Source organism: Ursus maritimus, unplaced genomic scaffold (genome assembly GCF_017311325.1).
Source record: "Ursus maritimus isolate PB19 unplaced genomic scaffold, ASM1731132v1 scaffold_32, whole genome shotgun sequence".
Taxonomy (NCBI): Eukaryota; Metazoa; Chordata; class Mammalia; order Carnivora; family Ursidae; genus Ursus; species Ursus maritimus.
Genome location: NW_024425786.1, coordinates 24240109 through 24267944, shown reverse-complemented (window position 1 = coordinate 24267944; position 27836 = coordinate 24240109). Strand labels below are relative to the sequence as shown.

At 42.5% G+C, this 27836-nt stretch overlaps 1 protein-coding gene across 4 annotated transcripts in view; it reads right to left on the bottom strand.

Moving 5' to 3' along the window:
- Positions 1 to 25925, bottom strand: part of ZBTB8A (zinc finger and BTB domain containing 8A) — a 58371-nt gene extending 32446 nt beyond the window's left edge. Inside the window, exons 1-2 of one of the 4 annotated variants that reach the window (XM_040619190.1) lie at positions 25823 to 25925; positions 14440 to 14543 (exon numbers count right to left, since the gene is read on the bottom strand). The gene's annotated coding sequence lies outside the window, so the exon portion shown is untranslated. Of the gene's footprint in view, positions 1 to 14439; positions 14544 to 20267; positions 20406 to 24910; positions 25093 to 25822 lie in introns of those variants that run through there. The other 3 variants (XM_008694463.2, XM_008694462.1, XM_040619191.1) reach the window with 3 other exon arrangements.
- Positions 25926 to 27836: the final 1911 nt, after the last annotated feature.

Here is a 27836-nt window from a genome sequence, read left to right as displayed (position 1 = left end):
ACGCATTAACTACAAGTCAGTACTGTATCAAATTTATAAATCTGAACATATTTATTTATTTTTAATTTTTTAAAAAAGATTTTATTTATTTATTTGACAGAGACAGAGACAGCCAGCGAGAGAGGGAACACAAGCAGGGGGAGTGGGAGACGAAGAAGCAGGCTCCCAGGGGAGGAGCCTGATGCGGGGCTTGATCCCAAAATGCCGGGATCACGCCCTGAGCCGAAGGCAGACGCTTAACGACTGCACCACCCAGGCACCCCTGAATCTGAACATTGGGGTGAAGAGCACCCCAATATATTAATGCTCAAGGAGCCATGTCTACAATGAAGTTTCTTCCACGTTTGATGTAATCCAGATTCTGGCTAATAGTGGGCTTCAAAATCCCACTTCAAAAACCAGAAATTATTACATAAAAGAGACTGAATCATGTGGTTGGAGATTGGCACCTTCGTATTCTCATTCTATGCCCAAAGAGCCAGCCTTTCCTGAGTTCTCGTATGTCTCCAGAGCACAGACGAACAAGGACACTCTGCTAACAGAAGGAGAACGTACTCGGGGCTGTGCCATACACCTGCCAAAACAAGACACCTGGGAATATTGCTAGAGGAGCATCAGGTCAATACCCAATTTTTTACTATCATGTCCTGTCAGTTAAAATCTAATAATTGCTCTATTCTCATTTGAAACATGGTCATGGGTTATGACTTTACAATTTTTTGCTATTATAAATGATGCCGCAACAAACACCTTTGCACCTGGATCCTCGAACACTTGTGAAATAACCGGATTCCGAGAAGTGGCACAGCTGAGTGGGTACAGATTACCTTCCCAAAACATTATATTAATTTATATCTTTACCAACACCAGTTGAGAGTGTCTTTTTCCTCCAACACTTCCATTAACTCTTGATGTTATCTCTTTAAAGAGCTTTCCCATCTACCCTTAGGGAAAAATACCGAGAAAATATCAATACTATTATTTAAGACTGTCCCGGATGTACTAGCCAATGAATTAGGCAAGATAATTAAATAGAAAATATGAATATCGGAAGGGATGAAACAGTTGTTGTTATTGTAGGTGACACCATGTATCTTTAAAATGCAAAAGTAGGGGCGCCTGGGTGGCACAGCGGTTAAGCGTCTGCCTTCGGCTCAGGGCGTTATCCCGGTGTTATGGGATCGAGCCCCACATCAGGCTCCTCTGATGTGAGCCTGCTTCTTCCTTTCCCACTCCCCCTGCTTGTGTTCCCTCTCTCGCTGGCTGTCTCTATCTCATAAATAAATTTAAAAAATCTTAAAAAAATAAAAATAAAAATAAAATGCAAAAGTAGGGGCTCCTGGGTGGCTCAGTCAGTTGGGTGTTTGACTCTTGGTCACGGCTCAGGTCTTGATCTTGGGGTCATGAGTTCAAGCCCCACACTGGGCTCCATGCTGGGCATGAAGACTACTTTAAAAAAACACAAGAGTAAAATTAAAAAACTATTTTCTAAAGTAAAATTGGGTTTTTGCCATGTTGGAATAACTGGTAGTAGACTTGGCATTCTGCTATAAACTATTAGAAAACTGAATAAAATACATGAAAAAATGTTTTTAGACAATAAAAAACAGGAGAAGTGGGACTATGATCTCTGAGGATCAAATGAGGTAAGCCAATCACTTTGGCTTTCTGGATTGTGATACAGGAAGGGGAAATCAAAATGTACTGAACAGGGGCGTCGGGCTGGCTCAGTCCTTGGACAATGTGACTCTTAATCTCAGGGTTGTGAGTTCAAGCCCCATGTTGGGTGTGGAGTCTATTTAAAAAAAAAAAAAAAAGCAGAAGTGGGGGACAGGGGGCTGAGTTCACCAGGGCTGAGGTACCTGGAAGTTTTAGGGTAAAGTACCAGAGGAGACAATGACACAGGCAATGGGGTCCATAAGTCTGTATAGGAATATTCTAAGTCTGTGCTAAACACTAATCCATATGTGTAATGTGAAACTTCAAGAGTCTGAGTAAAGAGAAGAAGAAGTCTAAGCAGAAAAATTCCCAGAGCTCACGGAGAGTTAAGAGACAATTAAGTTTTGACCAGCCAGAGTAAGACTTCTTCACTGAGCAGCCAGGGCATTAAATGGAGAACCCAGAACAGCAACATCTTAGTTGAAGGACTACCCGAACTCAACAGTAAAGATCATCCTAGAACTGTCCCCCAAACTCAAAAACAGGCCTTAAATCATCAAGCTGATCCCTTAGCAACTTAACTAACAAGTAAACCAAGAATTCAAAAGTCTTTAAAGACACGAAATTCAGACACTCAAAAACACATGTTTACTTTGACCATCATCCCATCAAAAAGTACTAGACATGTGAAAAAAAAAAAGTCACGCTAGACTCGGAAGAAAAATTAGTCAATAGATCCAGAAATGAATGCCAGACTTAGCAAAGATGTAAAAAGTTATTATACATATATTCACAATTTAAAGAAAAACATGAAGAATATAGAGAAATAGAAGATATTAAAAACAATCAAGTAAATTTCCTAGAAACGAAAACATATAATATCTGAAATTAAAAATTCACTAGATGGGCTTAATAATAGCAGTTTTCATTATAGAAGAATAATCCATGAATGTGAAGACACAGCAATGGATTATCTGATGTTAAAAAAAAAAGACAGATGGGGCGCCTGGGTGGCTCAGTCGTTAGGCGTCTGCCTTCGGCTCAGGGCATGATCCCGGCGTTCTAGGATCGAGCCCCACATCGGGCTCCTCCGCTATGAGCCTGCTTCTTCCTCTCCCACTCCCCCTGCTTGTGTTCCCTCTCTCGCTGGCTATCCCTCTCTCTGTCAAATAAATAAATAAAATCTTAAAAAAAAAAAAAAGACAGATAAAAAATGAACAGAGACTTAGTGACATGTGGAACGATATTAAGTGGTCTAATATGTTTGTAATTGAGGTTCTGGGAAGGACGGAAGCAGAAAAAGTATTTGAAGAAAAGATGAGAAACAGAAATACATTATATATCAGAGGTTTGCAAACTTTTGCTGTAAAAGGCAGGACAGCAAATATTTTAGGTTTTACAGGCTAATGGTCTCTGTTGCAACAACTCAACTCTATCACTGTAGCACAAAATATACCATAAAGAGCACATAAATGAATGGCTGTGGTTTTACTTATAAAAGCAGGTAGGGATCCAGACTTGACCTGAAGACTGTAGCTTGCCAACCCCTGCTATACATGAAGTGGTGTGATTTGTGATGAGTGATAAGTAAAATGCATGTTGTAACCTCTAGAGCAACCATTAAATGTAAAACAAGGAGTTTAAGCTAATAAGCCAACAGTGGAGATAAAATGGAGATAAAGTGGAGAATACAAAAATTATTCAGTAGTCTTTATTGAGGCAGGATAAGGAAAAGGCAGGAAAAGAGCTGGAAAGGAACAAAAACAGGTGACATAAATAAAAAACAAACAGGAAGATGGTACATTTAAATCCAACTATATTGATAATTACATTAAATGCAAATATTCAGAACTCCACTTAAAATAAGATTATCAGACTGGATGAAAAATGACCAAATGTATGCTATCTACAAGAAATTCACTTTAAATATAAAGATACAGACGTTAAGAGTAAATAAATGTAAAAAGGATACCATGAAAACCCTAACTGTAAGAGAGAGGGATGGTTATATTAATATCAGGCAAAGTAGGCTCAAGACAACACCAGAGTTAAAAAGATTTTATAATTATGAAAATATTACTTCACTGAGAAAATATAACCTAAAGTATCTATGTACCTAATAACAGAGGTTCAAAACAGAAAGCAAAAACTGGCAGAAGTGAAGAGAAATACTGAAATTCATATCTATTGCTGTATATTTCAACACTCCTCAGTAATTGATAGAAGGGATAGAAAAATCGATAAGTGTACAAAACACCTGACCAACACTATCAACCAACTTGACCAAGTTGACATTTATAGAACACTTCACACAACAGCAGCAAAGTATACCTTCTTTTTAAGTGCATTTCAAACATTTACCAAGACAGACTATAGGCTTGGCCATAAAACAATGTTTAATATATTTAGAGGATTGCAATCATACAAAGTATATTCTCTGACCATATGGAATTAAGTTAGACATCAATAGCAAAAGAAAATCCTCCAAAATTTGGAAATTGAAGACTAAACTTCTAAATAACCTATGTGTAAAAGAAATCACAAGCAATATTACACAGTGTTTTGAAGTACATGAAACAATATATCAAAATTTGTTGTTTTCAGTTAAAGTCATGTTTAGGGGAAAATGTATAGCTTCAAAGGCTTACATTAAAAAAGATAAAAGTTCTAAAACTCGGTGAGTTAACTTTCTACATTAGAAGCTAGAAAAAGGAGATCAAATTATACCCAATAGAAGGAGAAGAAAGAAAATAAATAAAGACAAGATCAGAAATAAATGAAATAGAAACTGAGCAAATGAGAGAAGAAAATCAATGAAACCAAAAGCTAGTTCTCTATCTCAATATCAATACATTGATCAATAGCAATAAAACTGATATGAATATCAATGAAATTTATCAACCTCTAGCTTGACCAATTAATTAAAAAAAGAAAAAATGCAAAATTACCAATATCAGGAATAAAAGAGGGAAACATCATTACAGATCCTACAGACATTAAAAAAACAAAAACAAAATATTATGAACAACTTTGTCAATAAATTCAATAATTTAGATGAAATGAACACTGTTGTTTGTTTGTTTGTTTGTTTGTTTGTTTTGAGAGAGGGAGGGAGGACTGAGGGAGAGAGAGAGAATCTTAAGCAGGTTCCACACCCAGCACAGAGCCCTATGGAGGGCTTGATCTCACAACCCTGAGATCAAGGCCTGAGCCAAAATCAAGAGTTGGACACTTAACCAACTGAGCTACCCAGGGCCCCTGAAATGAACACATTTCTTAAGAGATATAAATGGTCAAAACTAACACAAGAAAAAATAAAAAGTCTGACCAGCCATATATCAATTAAAGAAACTAAACATATAATATTAAAGAAACTGAAAATGTAACTTTAAAAATCTGCCCACAAAAAAGACTCCAGGCCCAAATGGCTTCAATGTTAAATTCTATTAGACATTTAAGGAAGACATAATACACATCCCATACAAACACTCAGGAAATAGGGAAGGCGGAAAACTCCCCAACTCTTTTTATGAGGCCAGTATACTAGTACTTAAACCAAAGACACTCTAAGAAAAGAAAACTCTAGAATAATATCCTTTGTAAATACAGACACAAAAAATGTGTAACATTATACTAGCAAATCGAATATATAAAAAGACAACAACAACTAAGTTTTACTCCAGGAATGCAAGAGAGTTTAACAGTTGAAAATCAATCTGCACAATGTACCATGTTAATAGAAAAAATTAAGAAAAAAAATGATTATCAATAGATGCAGAGGGGTGCCTCAGTGGCTCAGTCAGTTAAGTGGCTGCCTTCAGCTCAGGTCATGATCTCAGGGTCCCAGGAATAAGCCCCAGGACGGGCTCCCTGCTCACTGGGGGGTCTGCTTCTGCCTCTCCCTCTGCGCCATGTGCGTGCTCTCTCTCTCTCAAATGAATAAATAAAATCTTTAAAAAAAAACAATAGATGCAGAAAAAGCATTTGAAAAATTAATCATGCATTTATAAAAAAAAACAAACTACGCATTCATGATAACAACTCTAGCAAAATAGGAATAGAAGGGAACTTCCCCAGCCTGTTAAAGAGCATCTACAAAAAGCAAAAGATTGGGGAGAGGGCAAAGATTTGTGCTCTCATCACTTCTACTCAACATTGACCTGGAGGTCTTGGTCAATGTAATAAGAAATGACAAAGAAATAAAAGAGAGTGAAAAGGAAGAGGGAAAAGCCTGTCATTTTTTTTTACTCACTGTACAAATAAGTAAATCCCAAGAGAAATCATGTAGAACATCCCCAGAGATCTACAGAGACTCTTCTAGAACTAATAACTAACTGAATTTAACAAGGTCACGGGATATAGGGTCAACATATACAAATTTACTCGTATAAGTTAATAATGAACAATTAGAAAATGAAATAAAAAAACAATGCATTCGTAAAAACATTAAAAAACATGAAACACCTAGGGATCAAATTAATAAAATATATGCAAACTCTGTATACTGGAAACTACAAAATGGCTAAGAGAAATGTCAAAGATCTAAATAAATGGAAAGACAGGCCACATACATGAATCAGAAGACCAAAACAGCTAATATGTCAATTCTATTCAAATTAACCTATGGAATCCATGTCATCTCAATCAAAATCCAAAAAGCTTCTTTTTATAGAAATTACCAAGCTGATTCTAAAATTTATATGATATGCAATGGACCTAGAATAGCCAAAACAATGTTGAAAAGAATAAAAGGTACTTGCCTCACAAGTTTTAAGATTTAATATAACTACAGTGACCAAGAGAGTACAGCATTTTTTTTAAGATTATTTATCTATTTATTTTAGATATGGGAGAGCGGAAGGAGTAGAGGGAGAGGGACAAGCAGACTTCATGCTGAGCGCAGAGCCCTACTCGGGGCTCAATCCTACAACCTTGAGATCATGACCTGAGCTGAAATCAACAGCAGGATGCTCGACCCACTGAGCCACCCAGGCTCCCTGACAGTGTAGTATTAACATTAGGTTAGACACATAGATCAGTGGAATAGAAGAGAGTCCAGAAATATACACACAAATATATTATCAATGTTATCAATTTTTTAAAAAGGTGCCACAATCACTCAATGTGGAAATACTAATATATTTTTTTAAATGGTGCCAGAACAACTGGGTATCCATTATAGGAAAAAAAAAATGAACCTTGACCCTTACTTTACACCACAGACAAATTTTAAACTCAAAATGGATCACAAAACTAAATGTAAAAGTTAAATTTGTAGAAGAAAACATAGGAGAAAATCTTCAGGACTTTGGGGTAGGCAAAGATTTCTTTTCTTTCTTTTTTTTTTTTTTTTTTGAGAGAGACAGAATGCGTGAGCAGGGGGAGGGGCAGTGGGAGAGGGAGAGAGAATCTCAAGCAGGTGCTAGGCTCAGTGCAGAGCCTGACATGGGGCTCACACGGAGATCATGACTTGAGCTGAAATCAAGAGTTGGTTGCTTAACCAACTGAACCACCCAGGCGCCCCTCGTTTTTTTTTTTTTTTTTTAAGATTTATTTATTTATTTAAAGGGGGAGGGGGGGCAGAGGCAGAGGCAGAGGGAGAGAGTCCCAAGCAGATTCCATACTCAGCACATAGCCTGAGGCGGGGCTCAATCTCACGACCTTGAGATCACATCCTGAGCCGAACCAAGAGTCTGAAGCTTAACAGGCTGCACCACACAGGCACCCCTCTTTTTTTTTTTTTTTTTAAGTTTACTTATTTTAGTAATCTTTACGCCCAACATGGGGCTCGAACCCATGACCCCAAGATCAACAGAGACACACTCTTCCAACCAAGCCAGCCAGGCACCCCTAGACAAAGATTTCTGAGCACACACAAAGCATCGGCCATAAAGAAAAATTTGACAAATTCTGCACTTTGAACGATACTATTAAGGAAATGAGAAGCCACGCCATGAATTAGAATAAAGTATTTGCAATATATATATCTGACAAAAGACTTGCATCTAGAATGTCTAAAGATATCAAACAACTCAATGATAGGACAACTATATGACATTGGCAAATGATTTAAACAGACATTTCCCCAAAGAAGATACACAAATTAGCACATGAAAAGATGTTTAACATTATTCTTTTTTTTTTTTTTTTTTTTTTAGAGAGAGAGAGCGCTTGCGTGGGCACGAGCGCATGCGCAAGCATGGGGAGGTGGGGCAGAGAGAGAATCTTTTTTTTTTTTTAATATTTTAGTTATTTATTTGAGAGAGAGAGTGAGCAAGAGAGAGAACATGAGCAGGGACAGAGAGAGAGGGAGAAGCAAACTCCCCACTGAGCAGGAAGCTCGATGTGGGGCTCGATCCCAGGACGCTGGGATCATGACCTGAGCAGAAGGTAGACCGTTAACCAACTGGCCCACCCAGGCATCTCACAAAGAGAGAATCTTAAGCAGGCTCCATGCCCAGTGCAGAGCCTGACCAGGGGCTCGACAGCATGACCCTGAGATCATGACCTGAGCCCAAATCAGGAGTCCCATGCTTAACCAACTGAGCCACCCAGGTGTCCCTAACACCATTCTTCATACACTTCATACAGGAAGTGGAAATTAAAACCACAATTAAATGTCATTTCACACAGGGGCGCCTGGGTGGCTCAGTTGGTTAAGCCTCCGACCCTTGATTTTAGCTCAGGTCATGATCTCAGGGTCGTGGGATCGAGCCCCACCTTGGGCTCTGCACTCAGTGTGCGGTCTGCTTGTCCTTCTCCCCCTCCCTCTCTCTCTCTCAAAGACAAAAATAAATAAAATCTTAAAAAAAAAAAGTCATTACACACATACTACAAAGGCTAAAACTGAAAAGATGAACATTATCAAGTGTTGACAAGAATGTGGAGAAACTGGATCTCACCACCGCCGGCGGGAATATGAAATAAGAGTCAGTCACTCTGGAAAACTGTTTTAGCAGTTCGAACAAAGTTATACCTGCTTTTGAGCCAACGATTTCATTCCTGAGTATTTACCCAAGAGAAATGAAAACATACGTCCACAACGAGATGGGCACAAGAATTTTCATTATAGCAGCTTCATTCGTAGTGGCCCCAAACAGCAAAGAAAACGTCCATCAGTTGGTGAACAGCTACATCGCGGTCCATCTGTACCACGGAATAGTACTGAGCCACAGAAAGAACAACCTCTGATGCACGCAATGACCTGAATGAATCTCGAAAGCGTCGGCCTCAACACATGAAAGCCAGACACAAAGGAGCACGTACTGGGTGGTTCCCGTTACAAGAAATTCCAGAACAAGTGGACAGAGTGACAGAATTAGGAGGTTAATAGCTGCCTGGGCTGTGAGTGAGACAGATAGGAGGGTTTAATAACAAAAAGGCATAAGGGGGGAAAAAAGGCAGGAGGGAAATTTTGGGTGAAGGAAATGTTCTATATCTTACTTATGGTGACTGTTACGAATATATGTCAAAACCCACTGAATTGTACACTTTGAATGGGTGCGTTTTATTGTATGTAAATTATACTTTAGCAAACTCAATTAAATAAAAACTCCTAGAAACAAAAGAATCTGGTAAGATAGCCACTTATGAAATTAATACACAAAAAGAAATAGGTGGTTAGCAGATACAATGGAAGATCCCTTTCACAAAAACAGTTGAAACGAAATATTGTAATGAGAAGCATGCAGGAAGTTTACGACAAAAATGGCAAAACCCTCCTGAGGGTCATAAAAGAACACCTGAGTAGACAGACTACTGTATTAGCTTCCTGGCTGGTCTCTGCTTTTTCCAGAGGGATCTACTCAAACCTTATACAGTGCTCGTATCATTTCCCCAGTAAAAATGAGCATTTTCCCGGCACTAACTTCTAGGAGGAATTTGTCACGTGAGTCCTTATATGAGGATGCTAAATGTCATCAGAGAGAATATTTGAACTAATACAATAACTTCCTAATTGGTCTCCTCCTTGCCTTTTATCTTTCTCCCTTCAAACCACCCTGAAGTATGGTATCTTTCTGGATTCTGCTGCTTAAAATTCTTTAACAGCTCCTTCCTGCCTACTGGATAAAGTCCCTACTTGTGTGAATGGATTTAATACTCTCCGGGACCCTGCTTCTGCCAATCTCTGCACGCTCATCTCCTACCACCTACCTCGCCTCCCGTCCTTAGGCTACATGCCAATTCCCGGGCACACGGTACCCTTCATGCCGCCAAGCTTCTGTCCATATTGTTCCTGTACTACAGTAAAACCATCCTTCTCAATCTGAGAAGCTCTTGCTCCTCTTTCAGAGTCGGCTCAAACAGCGCCTCCCTTGGGAAGCTTTCCTTGACTTCCCTGGACTGACGTCAACTTCGCTTTCCTACTCACGCTGTACCATATACATGCACTTCCTGGCAAATGCTGGACTGCATCTGTCTATTCTAATGTATGTTTCTCCGCAACACTGTAATATCCATACGAGTAGAGACCACGTCTGTCTGTGTACGGCTGTTGGCCTTAGTTTAACGTTTGGTATGTCGGAGGCACTCAGTCAATATCCTCACCAGTGTCCTTACTGAACTAACAAAGGTTCTCTGCATGACTTTCCCTATATGTTGCCTCCAAAGTCAAGGGCATCCTATAATGAATTTAAAGAAAACATTCCAATGCAAACTAATAATAGCCTTTAGTACCTTGTTCTTTGGACTTTTTTTTTTTTAAGATTTTATTTATTTATTTGACAGAGAGAGAGACAGCCAGCGAGAGAGGGAACACAAGCAGGGGGAGTGGGAGAGGAAGAAGCAGGCTCCCAGCTGAGGAGCCTGATGCGGGGCTTGATCCCAGAACGCCGGGATCACACCCTGAGCCGAAGGCAGACGCGTAACGACTGAGCCACCCAGGCGCCCCTGTTCTTTGGACTTTGATCTTGACATGGGGCTCAAGCTGATCAGCCATCAACCTTTCTCGTGCCTCCACTACACTCTACATAACTTGACTGTGACATCTCTAACACTAATTTGTGTATCTGTCTTTTCCTGTAAACTCTTTGAAGCCAGGCAGAGTCATACTCATTTTCTTTTTTTAATCTCTATTTTATGGTACAGAGTCTGGTCTATAATTTGCTCTCAATAAAAGCTGGTTGGTGATAAAATATGTCTATTTCAGTCTAAAACCTAGCATCTGAATAGAACATTCCAGTAAAGTCAGCAACAGAACAAGGATGCCCACTAATACCACTATTACTTAACGCTGTTGTAGAGGCATTAGCCAAGGCAATTAACTTGAGAAAGAAAGTAGAAAAGGGACCGCTGGAGGTAAAATTATCATCATTTGCAGCTAATATGATTGTATACGTGGAAAATGCAAGAGATTCGACTGCAAAATGACCACAAACAGGAAGCGGGGGAAAGAGGTTATAAAATGAGTATTAGAAATCAGTAACTTTCATTGTTACAAAAAACCCCACTTTAGGTAAGAGATATAATGGAATAAAAGACTCCCACTTACGATAGCATCAAAATTCTAAAATACCTAGGAAGAAATTTAACAAGTGCATAAGACTCATATGAAGGAAACTAAAAGACATAAGAGGAGACTACGGAAAGCTAAGACTTTTGAATTAGAAAATTTGACATACTGGGTGTCAGTTCTTCCTAAAATATGTTATAATAACAAGACCATAATAAAAACACCAGCAGGTTATTTTAAGATCAATACAAGTTGCTGCTAAAGTTTTATGGAAAAATAAGTAAACAAGGATAGCTACGTGAATTATGACAATGAAGAACAAAGAGAAGAATTAGCACCAACATCTATTTAATTACACTTCCTCAGTAATTAAAACCATGATGCTGGTGATAAAGAAAAAGGCCAGTGGAGCATATTTGAAAATCCAGACATACGCTCCAGTATCGGTGGGAATTTAATATAGGATGAACCTGTGGTGAAAAAATGAGCGGTTTAATAAGTGGCCCTGAGGCAATTTTAGCTTTCCAGAAAAAAAAAAAAAAATTAAGCTGGATTTACACTTCCCATCTCATACCCGGATAAATTCCATATGGATCAAAGATTGAAGTGTGAACACAAAGCCATAGAAGTTCTAAGAGAAAATACAGAAGACTCTATAAACTCAGAGTGGGAAGGGCCTGTGACTCAAAATGCAGAAGCCATAAAATAAAAGGCTGATATATTTGATTACATAAAGATGAAACAAAATCCTGCATGGGCAAAAAATATCACAAGCAAAGGCAAAAGACATATGACAACGTGGCAAAAAAGTCTATCAGAGAAAAGTGTCATCTCCACCTACTTCGAAGAAATTGGCAAGAGAAAGAACAATAACCCTAACATAAAATGAGACGAAGATCCCAGGAAAAGAAACACAAATGTCCCTTATCCTATGAAAAGTATGTTTAACCTCTGTCATAAAAAGATAAACGCACATTAAAACTACACGTGATGTCCTGCTCATCCCCTCTCAAGGCAACAAAAAATCCAAAAATGTGATAATATTGATAAGAACACGCGAAAACAGGGGCGCCTGGGTGGCTCAGTCGGTTAAGCATCCAACTCGTGATTTCCACTCAGGTCATAATCGCATGGGTCATGATGTCATGGGTTGTGAGATCGAGCCCCTCATGGGACTTCGCACTCAGTGTGGGGTCTGCTTGGGATTCTCTCTCTCGCTCTCCCTCTGCCCCTCCCCCTGTTCGTGTGCTCTCTCTCTAAAATAAATAAATAAATAAAATCTTAAAAAAAAAAAAAGAATGTGGGAAAACAGGTACCCTCAGTCGTTACTGGCAGAAGTATAAATTAGTATGATCCCATGAAGGTCAAACTGGCAATGGCTCTCAAAATTACAAAAGCATGTATTTTCTGACCAAGCAATTTCCCCTCTGGGAATTTATCCTACAGGTTCAATGGTGCATGATCAGAATGACACACGTCCATGGTTACCGCTGAAGAACTGTTTGTGATAGTGAAGGATCAGAAAAATGTCCATGAATAGGGGATAGTTAATGGAAAGATGGCTATGATACATAGTTAAGTTTTTAAAAAAGCAAGGAATAGATTGTGTGTGTGTGTGTGTGTGTGTGTGTGTGTGCATATACATACATACACACACACAAGGAAAAAAAATAAGCAGAAACTCTGAACCAGAGTAACAGGAAACAGAACAGTGGTTGCGAGCTGGAAGTGAGATGGGCTCCGGGAGATAGGAAACAAAAGGGGATGGGGACTTTGCATGGTATACTTTTAAATATTTTGAGTTCTGAATAATAAAAATATGTTCAAAAATACGAATGTTTAAAGTTTGTCAAACAAGTGGGTACAATATGAATGAGTCTCCCAGTTAGTCAGATCTAGGTTGTAATTCGAGATTAAGGGATTTTGGAAGCTGCCAGAATAATGATATTCTGTGTCTTTACTTAAGTCAAGATTCATGTGCTAAATGAACGAGCAACAAGCTGACATTCCATTACAAGAAATCAAGAGGTGGTATTTCTCGGGGGAGAGAAAGAGAGGAAAAGAACCCAGCCACTTCCAGGTAAATGAACAGCTACTCTCTTTGCAGCTGTCGGTCTGGTTAATGGCCTGAATGCCATGATGATGGCAGGAATGGGAAGGAAGGAAAAGGAGCAAAATACCCGAATGGGAAATAAATCCATGGGTCTTGATGGCTGATTGAAAAGGCCTACTACATATGTTCAGAAAGCCTCGCTGCAGTCATCCAGATATGTTGCAACTTATTTAATTTGCCAGATTGTACTAGAGGGTGCATGACAATTTGTCATGGCTGTGGAAGGCTAGAAAGCTATAAAGAGAACACAGTGACCTGTACAGCCCAGGTGTCTGGTAGTATCACTAATAGAAATTAGGAAGTCAGGAGGAAGAACTGGTTTAGGGGGAAAGGCATGGCTTTGGTTTTAAGCACATCCTATGTGAGGTGAGTGGGAAGTCAGGTAACAACGGCCACAGGGCCACCGGACATGCTGATCGGAAGTTCGGAGGGTAAGTCAGACGTGAAGACAGAGAGGTGGAAGATATCTGCAATGAGAGATGGAGGGGCTCACCAGAAGCACGGGCTGAGATGAGAACCTAGAGGACTGCCCCTGACTGTGGAGCAAGACGGGGAAGAGCCAGGGCTACAGAGATTTACAGGGAGAATTAGGAGAGCATGGTGACTGTTAGCCGAGGTGGGGAGTTTCAAGAAGCAGCGAAGGGATCAACCCAATGAGAAAGAGGGCCACGGACGGTAATAATAGCAGCAATATATATTGTCTTCTTCGACAACGACAACCTAATGGGTAGGTGTTATTATTCTCCCCACTGGACAGAAAAGGGTATTAACTGAGACAGGCCCTCCAAAGCTCAAGGATGTAATCCCTGAGCTATACTCCTGCACAACTGTCAGGGGAAGAGCTGGGAGATCTGACGCCAGCTCTACCACTCAATTAGCTCTATGTCCACGGACTTGACCTTTACCTTTCTAAGCTTCATGTCCTTCTCTGCAAATTGAGGGGACTGGTCTAGATCATCTCTAGCTCTTACGTCATATGAGTCTTTGATTAAGGTAGAATGGAAGAGATACGTACACGAGAGGCAATGAATGAAACATTTAGCAATAAGGGAACAGGGAGACCTGGCCAAGAAAATCAGAATGTTGAATGTTTTATACAGTCACTTTTCAAGCAATAAATCCAGACTCTGACATACACAATCTATAATTGCAAAACTCTACTTTCTGTCTATACACTTAAGTTAGGTATAATATCAAGAATTAAAATGGCTCATACCTGAAAATTTACGAACGCTGCTCTTGAAACCCTGCTAAGTCAATTGAGTGGAGTAAAAAAGGGAAGATTCCAAGTCAAACACACTCTGTATGTGAAGGATTGTCCTGTAGAGAGAGCAAATAGCTATTTACAATGTACTTTTGTAATTAGAGACAGAAACATCTGCTAACGTACTTAATAGCTACTTATTTAAGTAAACTACATGGTAGCACTCATCAGGGGTCACTTTTTGGCAGGTAAAAATAGATAATCGCCACGGATGATGAATTACCAGAAATAAACAGATTTGCTTATTTTTAACTGAAACCTTAATATGAAAATCTGCAAGAAGCGATTTCTGATATTAAAATGGATTACGGCAAATTGCAAGCAGACGTACTTGTTAACTTTGACAATCAAATAAACGTCTTAAGACAACAGCTGTTCAAAGGCAGGCCAGCTGATGAGGAGGCACCAGAGTGACACACGTCCTAGCACCCTTTTCCTGCAAGTGGCATTGATGTGATTTGCAAGAAAACCAAGCAGAAGAGCTTTAAAGATTCAACTTGAAAAATCCAACATTTCTTAAAAACTGTATGGTTGCAAGAAGTGGGAAAAAAAAAATCCTACTGCATATGTTCAGAAGGCTCTATGTAGTCCCCCAGATCTTTTATGACTTATTCAATTTGCCAGATTGTACCAGAGTGTACCACAATTTGTAATATCAGCTGTAACAACTTGTTAACCATTTTTCAGCTTTTACTCTATTTTAAAACTTTTTAATTGCCAAAAAAAAAAAAATCTGTTTGACTCTTTTCTTCGTTGACCATGCAGTTTTGTTACTCAAAGAGAGTGTGAGGCTTCATGTCTATAGGCAGTGGAAAATGAATTTGATGCTTTTTAAATCAATCAATTAAGCTAAGAATTCTCTCCCCCCCCCATTTTTAAAAAAATTTATTTAGACAGCCAGCGAGAGAGGGAACATAAGCAGGAGGAGTGGGAGAGGAGGAAGTAGGCTCCCAGTGGAGCAGGGAGCCCGAAAGGGGGCTCGATCCCAGGACCCTGGGATCAGGCCCTGAGCTGAAGGCGGATGCTTAACGACTGAGCCACCCAGGAGGCCCTCTCCCCAAAAATTCCTTGACTGAAGTAATGGAGTCACTTTTTAAGATAATACGTATTTTTTTTCTGATTATGAAAGTATTATATACTTACAGAAAATTTAGAAAATACAGACAAGTAGAAAGAAGAAAACAAACTGAAATAATTTTTATTTATTTATTTTAAAGATTTTATTTATTTGACAGAGAGAGAGAGTGCGCACAAGTAGGGGGAATGACAGAGGGAGGGGGAGAAGCAGGCTCCCCGCTGAGCAGGGAGCCCTACACGGGGCTCGATCCCAGGACCCTGGGATCATGACTTGAGTCAAAGGCAGATGCTTAACTGACTGAGCCACCCAGGCGCCCCTGAACGGAAACAATTTTTTAATGAGTATCCTGAAAACACCACCAGAGAAAGGAGAGCTGTTCAAATATATTTAAACTAGTAAAACGATTGCATCAACTACCCACTCGTGAGCAGGTCTGCATTCTGGCAACTTAAGCCATTCAAAACATTGTTGCCTAGAGGCTTACAAAATTTTTTGAGCAGAAAACTAGTTGGGGGAACAAAACTAATAATTTTTGAGAACAACTCCTCGCGACACGACAAGCTCATCTATCACCTAGCCCCACTGAGCTAGGAGGGCACCCAGTAAAGGGTACTTAACTGTGAGGGCTTTAGCTTTACTATTTCAACAATGGGACGTAACAGCACACTAACTAGTACTGGGTCTGTACAGCGGCAAGCAAAGTTAATTCTGTGGCTTTTTAAGAAAACTGATTTCTGAACATAGTCTGTGCCCTAAGCAGTTTTTCCATACTGATGCCATCTCATTTTTAGGAATAACCACCATGTTCTACCCTAGCGGGTATTTTTAAAAAACAAAAATTTTTAAGTAGTTTCCACACCCAACATGGGGCTTGAACTCGCCACCCTGAGATCACGAGTCGCATGTTCCCTCTACCGAGCCAGCCAGGCGCCCCTACCCTCGCACATGTGAGTCAGTTTGTGTATTAACCTTCAGCGCCCTTTCTTTTTTTTTTTTTTAAAGATTTTTATTTATTTATTCGGCAGAGATAGAGACAGCCAGCGAGAGAGGGAACACAGCAGGGGGGAGTGGGAGAGGAAGAAGCAGGCTCATAGCAGAGGAGCCTGATGTGGGGCTCGATCCCATCACGCCGGGATCACGCCCTGAGCTGAAGGCAGACGCTTTAACGACTGCGCTACCCAGGCGCCCCCCTTCAGCGCCCTTTCTAACTTCCTTTTGGAAAATTAAAAAGTACATTTCCCAGACTCCTTTACAGTTAAGTTTCCCCATGTGAAATAGGGTTCATCCATCAGATGTTCTTCTGTGAGACTTGGAAGACCGAAATAAGGCGGGGACCATCTTTCTGCTGCTTAGGCATTAATGCTGGCAAGCACATTTATGCAAACACTGAGTTTTCCTGCAGCAGCCCTTCAGGGTCCAGAGCTTCGTGGCTGTTCAGAGACAAGTTTGGTGGAGACAACCGTCCCCGGTTGGTGGGTGTTGAGGGACAGTTTCGGGGAAGCAATTTCTTGACCCTTGAACTGCAGCTAGCGATGTCATCTGGAATGCAGCAGTGCCAGTGGTGGCCTCCTGATTCCCTCCCCTGGGGGGCCTGTTTGGCCGTCTGGTTCTGGGAATGATTTCTGCAGGCGCAGCCTGGAGCCCATTCCTCCGGGCCTTTCCAGTGATTTTGTAAGCACTCAATTCCCTTTAGCAAATGAATGAAAACACTAGAGTGGTGTCTTCTTCCTGCAACTAGGCCCAGATGACGTATTAATACATCAACTGCCTCAAAATCCAAGCGGACGGGTGAGTAGTCTGTGAGCAGCGGGACTGGTCAGTGTGCGGGGGGTACAGGCTCTGGAATCAGACTGTCCAGGTGCCAATTCTGGCTCTGCCACCCACTAACTAGATAACACAGGAAGTTAACCTCCTAGAGCCTCAGTTTCTCCATCTGTAAAATGGAATAACAGAAATATCTTCTAGAGCTACAGGACAGGGGAAAGGAGAAAACCATCTAAGTAAGGTGCTTACAGCAGTGCCTGGCTTATCACGAGCCCTTGATAGATGTTAGTTATTATTATGGTAATCATCATCATCGTCGTCACTATTATTAATTACACAGACCACTTTGAAACACTTCTTTAACCGAGCAGAAAACATAAACACTTGGGGGTGGGGGAATGGGATAGACTGGTGATGGGTAGTAAGGAGGGCACGTATTGCATGGTGCACTGGGTGTTATACAGAACTAATGAATCATCGAGCCTTACATCGGAAACCGGGGATATACTGTATGGTGACTAACATAATATAATAAGAAATCATTAAAAAAAAAAAAAAGAAAACATAAACACTTTATGATTTCACTACCACGCATTTTCTTGTAGCCCGTAAAATGCCAACTTGCACAAAAGTGGACGCAGAAAAAATGTGACTGGGTCCATCGTATTTGCGCGCTCAGAGAGTGATCTTTTCAAAAAGCACAGTGTACGTGAAGATTGCAAAGCTCCCTGCCAGCTGGCCAACTAGTTAAGATTACTCTAACTAGCTCTTGTAGACCTCACCCTAAGGAAGAGTTTTTCCGTAGAAACGACGGTTGCCATATTTCCATTTCGAACACGACCTCATTAATGACGCTCTAGGAACCAGGGTGTTTGCTATTTGGATTTTTTTTTTTCAGCTTCGTTAAGATATAACTGACAAAACCGTAAGATATTTAAAGTGTGTATCACGATGATCTGATCTATATAACACTGTGAAAGGAGTCCCTCCGTCCAGTTAATTAACACATCGATCACCTCACTCACAGATTTCTCGGTGGTTTTTGGTTTTGGTGTGGTTTTTCGTTGTTTGTTTGTGTCTGTGAGAACATTTAAGTTCTACTCTCTCAGCAAATTTCAATGATACAGTACACGGTTGTCAACTACAGTCACCATGTTACACACTAGATCCTCAGACCTTGTTCACCTTATGGCTGAAAGTTCGTGCCCTTCTACCAGCCTCTCCCTATTTCCTCCACCGTCCAGCCCCTCATAACCACTTTTCTAGTTGGTTTCTGAGTTTCACTTTGTTTCTGAGATGCCACAGGTAAGTGGTAAGATGTAGTGTCTGTCTTTCTCTCTCTGGCTTATTTGACTAGCATAACGCCCTCAGGGTCCGTCCGTGTTGCTGCCAATGACAGGATTTCTTTCTTTGTCATGGCTGAATATTATTCTATTATAGACTTCTCTCTTGCCTCTTCTTTACCCATCCATCCATTTAACAGACACATAGGCTGTTCTGTTACTCAGATTTTTTCAATGCTACCACAGGGGCACCTGGGTGGCTCAGTTGGTTAAGCGTCTGACTCTTGGTTTCAGCTCAGGTCGTGATCTCAGGGTCCTGAGATGGAGCCCCATGTTGGGCTCCGTGCTCAGGAAGGAGTCCGCCTGGGACTCTCTCTCTCTCTCCCTCTGCCCCTCCTACTCGTGCGCATGCTCTCTCGCTCAAATAAATAAATCTTAAAAAAATAAAATAAAATGTTATCGCAGAGGAGATTTCACGAGAATAGGATCTATACTCTCCATAAGATTTGCAATCTGAAAGTTAAAATTTTAGTGTTTAGGTTTAGGATACAATTTACGTATTAAGAAGGCCTTAGATAAAACTATGGCCTTGTTTGGTTTGCGGGTATCTTCCGATGATGGAAAATACATTGTAGATTTTGAAATAAAGCTTCCCCCAAATATTCTAAAACCATAAGAACCTTATATTGCACCTTATCCAACAGAACCAGTGAGACAGAGGGAACTGAAGTGGACACAAAGGTGTTTGTCATACCCTGAGAGCCAAGCCCTCAACAGCACTGGAGGCTTTCTGAAGCGTTAGAAAAACAGTGGAAAGAGAGGGACTTCAACCTTTGATTCAATGATTACTTTTACACTGTTCTGAACTCCACATAGCTATATATGCTTTCTTTTCCTATCTTTTTTAAAGCAAAAAATCTCTTATTCTATTTTTATGAGGAGGGCAGATATTCAAAAAAAGGAGAAATGCATTCATTCAATGCATAATTATTGAGCACCAAATCTGTGCCAGGCTCTCTCTGGCTCTGGGAAAGGTCAGTGCTCTGGAACACCCCAGTGTCTGTAAGGAGAGAGAGTCAGAGAAACAGAGAGACGGAGAGGAAGAAAGAAGCTTTAAACCAAGTTGCACTACAATGAAGAAAAAACTCCTAGTATGAGGGAACTCTGAAATCAAGGAAGCAAATGACTGTGTCTAGAAGTGTCCAGAAGTTCCCAAAGGCAGTAACAGTTGAACGGGTCTTGAAGCATGAGTAGAAGTTCATTCAGGAAATGGAGGACAGGGGCGCCTGGGTGGCACAGCGGTTAAGCGTCTGCCTTCGGCTCAGGGCGTGATCCCGGCGTTATGGGATCGAGCCCCACATCAGGCTCCTCCGCTATGAGCCTGCTTCTTCCTCTCCCACTCCCCCTGCTTGTGTTCCCTCTCTCGCTGGCTGTCTCTATCTCTGTCAAACAAATAAATAAATAAATCTTTAAAAAAAAAAAAAAAAGGAAATGGAGGACAAAGGGCATTCCAGATACAGCACTAAGGGCAAAGGCACGGGTAGGTATCAAACAGTGTGACTTCTTCAGGGATGATAAAAATGTTGCTGTGGCTAGAGATGTGGGGCCTGTGGAGGGACAGTGGAAGATAAAAGGAGAAAAAAGTATGTAGGCACCAGATCCAGAAGCCCCTCCACTTTTGCAGGTTTGGGCGCTTTTGCAGGGTTTTAGGAAGAGTGACATCACTATAGTTCTTCCGGTGACCGTGTGACTTAGTCAAGTTGCTCAATTCTGCGCATCAGTTTCTTCTTTGTAAAATGGGGATGTTGACTGTTAAGAGGGTCTAAGGCAGTCTGTTAAGAGGATTAAATAAGATAATAGCTAAGATAAATAAGATTAATAGCAATATGAAATAAATTAAGACAAATAGCAATGAGCACATAACAATACGTTTAACATCATTGGTCATTAGGGAAATGCAAATCAAAATCACAGTAAGATACCACTTCACATCCACTAAGATCACTGGGATAAACACACACACACACACACACACACACACACACACAAAGTGTTGGCCAGGATCTGGACAAATCAGAACCTTCACACGCTGCTGATGGGAATGTGAAATGAGGCAGCCATTTTGGAAAACAGTCTGGCAGTTCGTCAGATGATTAAACATAGAGTTACCAGGGGACCCTGCCATTCCACGCCTAGGTATATATATCCAAGAGAAATGAAAATATATGTCCCCACAGAAATCTGTACACAAATGTTTGCAGCAGCATTACTCATGATAGCTAAAAGATGGAAACAACCCAAATGTCCGTCAACGGGAAAATGGAATATCCGTACGACAGAATGTTATTCAGCCTTAAAAAGGACTAAAGTACTGGTACTGCTACGAGATGGATGAACGTGGAAAACATCCCGCTAAGTGAAAGAAGCCAATCACAAAAGACCACATACTCTATGACTCAATTCATATGAAAGTCCAGAATAGGAAGATCTATAGAGATAGAGAGTAGATACTTGGTTGCCCGGGGCTGGGAGGACGGGCTGTAGGGAGGTGGATGGGATGAGAGGTCTGAGAGCTAAAGGGTACAGTGTTTCCTTCTGAGGTGATGAAAATGCTCTAAAATTGACAGTTGTATGTATCTACCAATAGACTAAAAACCACTGGACTGCACACTTTAAACAGGTGAACTGTATGGTATATGAATTGTATTTCCATAAAGCTATTAAAAAACAGGTATATAATCCAGTGATTCCACTCCTAGATATACGCCCAAGATCAATGCAAACATATGTCCACAAAAACACTTGCAGGACACAGATGTTCACGGGGCGTTATCCATAATAGCCCAAACATAGAAATAACTCGAATGTCTGTCAGCTGGTGAATGGACAAGCCAAGCGTGACACATCCACACCACAGAACAGTATTCGGCCATGAGCAGGAACGAAGGACTGATACTTGCTAGAACATGGGTGAAGGTTAAAAACCTCAAGCTGGGGCGCCTGGGTGGCTCAGTCGTTAAGTGTCTGCCTTCCGCTCAGGGCGTGATCCTGGCGTTACGGGATCGAGCCCCACATCAGGCTCCTCCGCTGGGAGCCTGCTTCTTCCTCTCCCACTCCCCCTGCTTGTGTTCCCTCTCTCGCTGGCTGTCTGTCTCTCTCTGTCAAATAAATAAACAAAATCTTAAAAAAAAAAAAAAAAAACCTCAAGTTAAGTGAAAGGAGCTAGTTAACAGAAGACCATAGATTTTATGATAGTATTTAAATGAAGTGTCCACCATGGGCAGATGACAGAGACAGAGTAGGTTAGTGGTTGTCACAGGTGTAGAGAGAGGCAAGAATGGGGAGTGACTGCTAATGGGTACAAGGTTTCCTTATACTATGGTGAAAATGTTCTGGAATTAGAGGGTGGCGATGGTTGTGTAACTCTACGAATACACTGAATTGTATAATTTATTTTATTTACTTATTTTTTAAAGACATGGGGGACTCTTTTTTTAAAGATGTTATTTATTTATTTGTCAGAGAGAGAGAGAGCACAAGCAGAGGGAGCAGCAGGCAGAGGGAGAAGCAGGCTCCCTGCTGAGCAGGGAGCCCAATGTGGGACTCAATCCCAGGACCCTGGGATCATGACCTGAGCGAAAGGCAGACGCTTAACCAACTGAGCCACCCAGGCATCCCTACACTTTATGTTTTAAGATTTTATTTATTAATTTATTTGCGAGAGAGAGAGCGCAAACAAGTGTGCACGACTGTGGGGAGGGGGGTAAGGGCGGAGAGGGAGGGAGAAGGAGAGAACCTCAAGCAGACTCCCCGCTGAGTGCAGAGGCCCAAGCAGGGCTCAATCCCACGACCCTGAAATCATGACCTGAGCCAAAACCAAGAGTCAGACGTTTAACTGACTGAGCCACCTAGGCACCCTCTGAATTTACTTTAAAAGGGTGAATTTTATGACATGTGAGTTATATCTCAGTGAAAATAGCTAACATTTGAATGTTCACTTGGTGCTGTGCTAAACACTGTAGACTCATTGGGGTCCTCACAACAGCCTCGCGAAGAAAGAGCTGCTACGATCCACACCGTATAAAGAAACTGAGGCATAGAGAAATTTTTCAAAAATTTCCAAAATTGCACAGAAGCAAGTGAAGAGAGACTGGAATTCTGGCTGACTGACCCCAAACCAACACCCCTGAGTCTTGTACTCTTCTTCTGACCATAGTGTGTGCACAATGCCTGGCATGCAGCTAGGGCTCAATAATTATTAGGTATTACTGTTATGATGATCCAATTTGCATACCCAGATGAAAACTTGAGACAGCCTGGAGGGAGAGAAACAGTGGGAGAGGCAGGCCAGAGAGACCAATTTAAAGCTTAATGTAATTGTCAAAGTAAGACACGGTAAGGAACGAAGACAGGCAGTAGAGATGTAGGAAGGAGCAAAAACAGGAACTTCTACAAAACACTGGAATTGTCCTATAAGTCAGGTTCAGTTACAATGTGGTAATATTTACATCCGCAAGGACATTAACATAACCTACATTCACGATAGTACTCAAGTCATTAAGTAAGGTTCAAGTTGGGGCGCCTGGATGGCTCAGTAGGTTAAGTGTCTGACTCTTGATTTCAGCTCAGGTCACGATGTCAGGGTTGTGAGATCGAGCCTGGGTAGGGCTCTGTGCTGGGCGGAGAGCCTGCTTGGGATTCTTTTTCTCTCTCTCCCTGTGCCCCTCCCCACTCTCTCTTAAAAAAAAAAAAGAAAAAAGACTGTGAGCTCCAAAACCATCTCTTTTAAGATATATAGTCATTAAACTAGAATTCAGTATGTCCCATCAGGGTCACCAAAACAATCTCATTAGCCTCCTTAGCAAAAATGCCTGAGTCATAAAGCTAACTAGTACCGGTAATTGTATTCTTTGTTGGATGGACATCTTTTAACCCTGGAAAGACTTAGAATTAAGTATAAAAAGGTTTAAGAGAATCGAAACCATAGCTGGAACAAGCCTCATTGAGAAGTTGGCATTTAATTAAAGTCCAAAGGAGTTGAGACAGTCATGTGGTATCTAAGGGAAGAGTGTTCCAGGAAGATGGAACGGCAAAGGCTCTAAGGTGGGGCAGGATAGGAGGGCTGGAGAAAGGAAAGAGAAATGGACTCAGAAAGGAAAGGCAGACTGGGCAGCAGGTAGGACATCACAGGACCAGCTTTTACAAGGCCTTGGCTTTTAATATGAGTAAGATGGGAACCACTGAAAATGGGGAGGCACTAACCATTTTTGAGCAAAGAAGTGACAAAAAATTCCCTCGGGGGAGATAAAAAAAAAAACTTACATCAAATTCTTTAAATATTATAAACATATAATTATGTCACTGAAAGGGTTAAGCCTATTAAACAGAAACCCAGTTTCAAATAGAAAATAAGACAAATTATAGAGGATGAATCAAGTATCATGGGGTCAGAAATTTACATGATCTGGGAGGAGCCCAGCTACTCAGGATGCCTTCTGCTGACATCTTGTAGTCTAATCCACACGTGCCCATTTGGCCAAGGGTTGCAAGTTAGATTCTCACTTCACATTTACCACTGGTGTGGTCAGGAAGGCTCCCAGGAATAAAGATCTCTGATCCCTGGTTATCAGCCAAGAGCTCTTGCTCCAGGGGTCCCACAGACCCACCCATACTTGAGGCTGGGGGATGGTGGGACTAGAGAGGAAGTTTGAGCCTCGGCTCTCCTGTTGAGGATTTTGGATTTTCTTCTGATAAAAAACCAATTAAGGTTTTTAGAGCAGGAAAGCAAAGTGACCGACTTGCTCTCCAGAAGACTCTGGAGGTGCCTTTGGGAGGGAATGAGGAACAAGAACAGGAGGCAAGGGCGTTGGGAGACTGCCATGGTTCACCTTCTGGTTTAACGCTTACATTCTGCACTTAATGCATTTCCTCATCTGGGAAGCAGAACAACCATCGACCTGACTGGGTGGCTGTTTTATGTGAAATTAAGTGAAATAATTTATATAGGTGAAGACACTCCATTTACTAAATAAAGTTTCGCAAACAGAAACGTTTATTGAGAACAGAATACTGACGTGCGTAGTTAAAAGCCCACTAGGTGGGAATCTACTGCTTCCAAAGACGTCTTAAACGAAAACTAACACATGTTATATATCAATTATATCTCAATTTTTTAAAGCGAGAAAGAAGGAAAGAAAACCTAACACGTCTTGGAAAGATGTGGAGTCTGGCTCCTGGCACAATCAATGCGAAATAAGCGCATTGGAAAGGGAAGGGGCCAAACCGCTCACTAACTTACAAAAGAGGCAGTCTACGCGGAGAGAAGGTGCGTTTGTGCGGTTCCGTCATAAACCAAAAATTATGGCTCCGTATGTGTTAGGTGTAGCCAGTCTGCCTTCGGTTCTAAGCCCGGATCTGTTGCATCACGATATAAAACCAAAGGATGGAGGATGGAGGAGAAACTCGGACTACTGCCCACGGAGCCACCTTCCCGAGGAAGCGCCCGGGGCGCCGGGGAGCAGCGCCGGGACCCCGGCCCGCCAGCCCCCCCGCCGCCCCATTGGGCGGGCCGCCCGTCACTCGCCGCGCAGCCCGAGCCCGGCCGGCCGCCGACCCTCCGGGAGTCCGCGGCGCCCGACGGCTCCACACACGCCGCGCACCGTCCCCGCGCCGCCTGCCCGCCGCCGCCGCCGCCAAGAGGCTCCGCGCGCCTTCCCGCCTTTCCCCGCGCCGCGGTCAGGCCGGGCCGGGCGGGCGGCGAGGCGGGCGCGGGCGGCGACGGCGCGGCCATTGTCCCGCAGCCCCTCCCGGGCGCGCAGGAGGGGCTAGCCGGGCGGGGCGGCCGGCCGCGGGGAGGGCGGGCCGCGGGGTCCCGAGCCGGTGCGCCCCGGCGCCGCCCGCCTCTCCCCGCGGGCCGCCCCGGGCCTGGAGCCCCGCCGCCAGCCGCCCGCCGCCCGCGCCGCCTTTGTGACCGTCCCCAGCCCCTCGGAGCCGGCGCGCCGCCGCCGCCGCCTCTGCGCCCGGGGCTGCAAATGGCGCCCGGCCGCCTCTGCGCCTCCCGCCGCTTTCCCGGCCTGGGGACGTCTGGGGGCGCCGCGCCCGGGCCGCATCCCGCCGCCGCCCGCCCTCCGCCCGCAGCGAGGCTCGCGGCCCGTCCCGGCAGCCCCGACGCCCCGCCCGCCCTCCGCCCGCGCCGCGCGCAGCCACTTACCGCGGGCCGCGGCGCACCGGCGGGTCGCGCGCGCGGGCTCGGGGAGGATTGCTGGTCCTCGGCAGGGGAAATACCCACTTTCGAAGCCGCTCCTTTGCGCCCTAAAACAAGTAGCCCCAACGTGAGAGAAACAAAAGGTATTTGCTGACGTGGGCGTTGGACAGAAACGCCCGAGGGCTGGGGACACAATTAAAGGGGCAACGCACAGATTTCAGGCACCAACCAGCAGCTTCGCCCACTCCCCCTGCCCTTGCCTATACCCCGCTGCACCCTCCAGAGGCTCCGGGGTGCCCAGGTTCCCTGGCAGTGGACCACGGAATCATTATTTAGTCAGGAGCTTAAATTTAAAATTATACTTTACGTTGGGAAAGGCGCCTCCGGAGGGCAGAAGGGCTGGATTTCTAGGATCTGGGGAATTTGGTTTAGGAAAGAGGGAGGGACTTAGGCGTGCCCACAATTACTGTATAAGTACATGTGACATTATTATACTTAAGTTTAGCAACGTCAAATGTAAGCGATTTCACAGAATTCTTCCCTTTATTGATTCCCTTGTTTTGGCTGGGGATAACCTTTTCTAAACCTCTACAGATCACAAGCATTCTATTTGAAGAGGAAAACCCAGAGAGTCTGAGAGAAGAGAAAATAATTCTTGCTTAAGTTCAGAGAAAATATAAAACTAGTGAAAAAGTCAGGTTTTGTGTTTTCGAATACAAAAATTTGTTGTACATCGACTTTCTTTTGACATATTTATGACCCTAAGTGCAAACAGGTTATATTTTTGCTAAAATCTTAAATCACTGAATTTGCACTGCAAATACAGAAACGTGAATTCTATAAATTAGTTTCTAGTTCCTTGTGCTGGGTCATGTACTGAAAAGCGCTGTGATGTAATGAAACTGGAAAAAAATGTCAAAACCTTTCATTTTTCGATGGCTTCCTCTTCTATGTCATACTCAAATGGGACAAAGCTCATTGCTTTGGTTACATCAACAATTAGCTATGACAAAATATTCCCAACGATCTCTTAATGTCACTTTCTTATTACTGTAGACGTGTTTTGCTATTTAGCTATATTCCCTCACATTCCAAACAGGTAAATGGAAACGTGTTTGAAAACCACTAAGTATCAGGAGGGTTGGATGTACTCAAGCTACTCTGCAAGCATCCCCATTGAGAATTCTCCCAGAAAGACCTGGGCATTGTTATAGCACAAGGTTTTATTTCAGCCTTAGTTAATTAAAACATGCAAAAGAGTTCTACACACTTGTTCCTCTAGAGAGCACATCAGATTGGTGATAAACACTTTGTTGCAAGGAAGAAGTAATAGGAGTTTTCCCCCTCGCCTTCCCCCCTCCTAGCTTCTGAAACTCGTTTATATATTTGGAGAATCCCTTGCGTAGTGATTAATTGGTGGCAGGTAGAAATCTGCCTTCTGCAGTAGAATCTGGAAATACCAGTGGCTTGCTTTCCCAGAATCCCCACAGCTAGGACCGTGCCCATGCCCTACACTTTGATAATCAGATGCACACACCAGGTACTTTGAAGAGGGAGCTATGAGATCAAGCAGCAGGAACCTCAAAGAAACTTTTCTTGCAGTGGTGGCAGCTACAGCAAGATTGTATCTCCAGGCGCCATCGTGGCAAGGCTGCTAGGGGCAGCATCCACTGTCCAGGGCTAGTGCTATCGGTGGTGGCAGCTGCCACGTCTGTGTTTGCTGAGAGCAGTGTCGGTATCCTCACCAGGCCAGCTCTGTGCTGTGACTTGGCTGTTGTTTCTGCCTACGTAGCAGAGGCTCCAACCCCTGCACTCTGCTCTTTCTGGGATTCTGTGAACTTTTAAGACATTCATTTCTGCTTAAATCAGCCATGCCCAGTCTCTGTGCAACTAAGAACCCTGACCAGTACAAAGTGTTAAGAAGGCATCTGGACATCTGGTGTGGAGCTTAATAGATAAAATTGTTAGAGATAAAATGTAGTCACTGATGTCCTATGGTTGGGAATTAGAGCCATGGGTA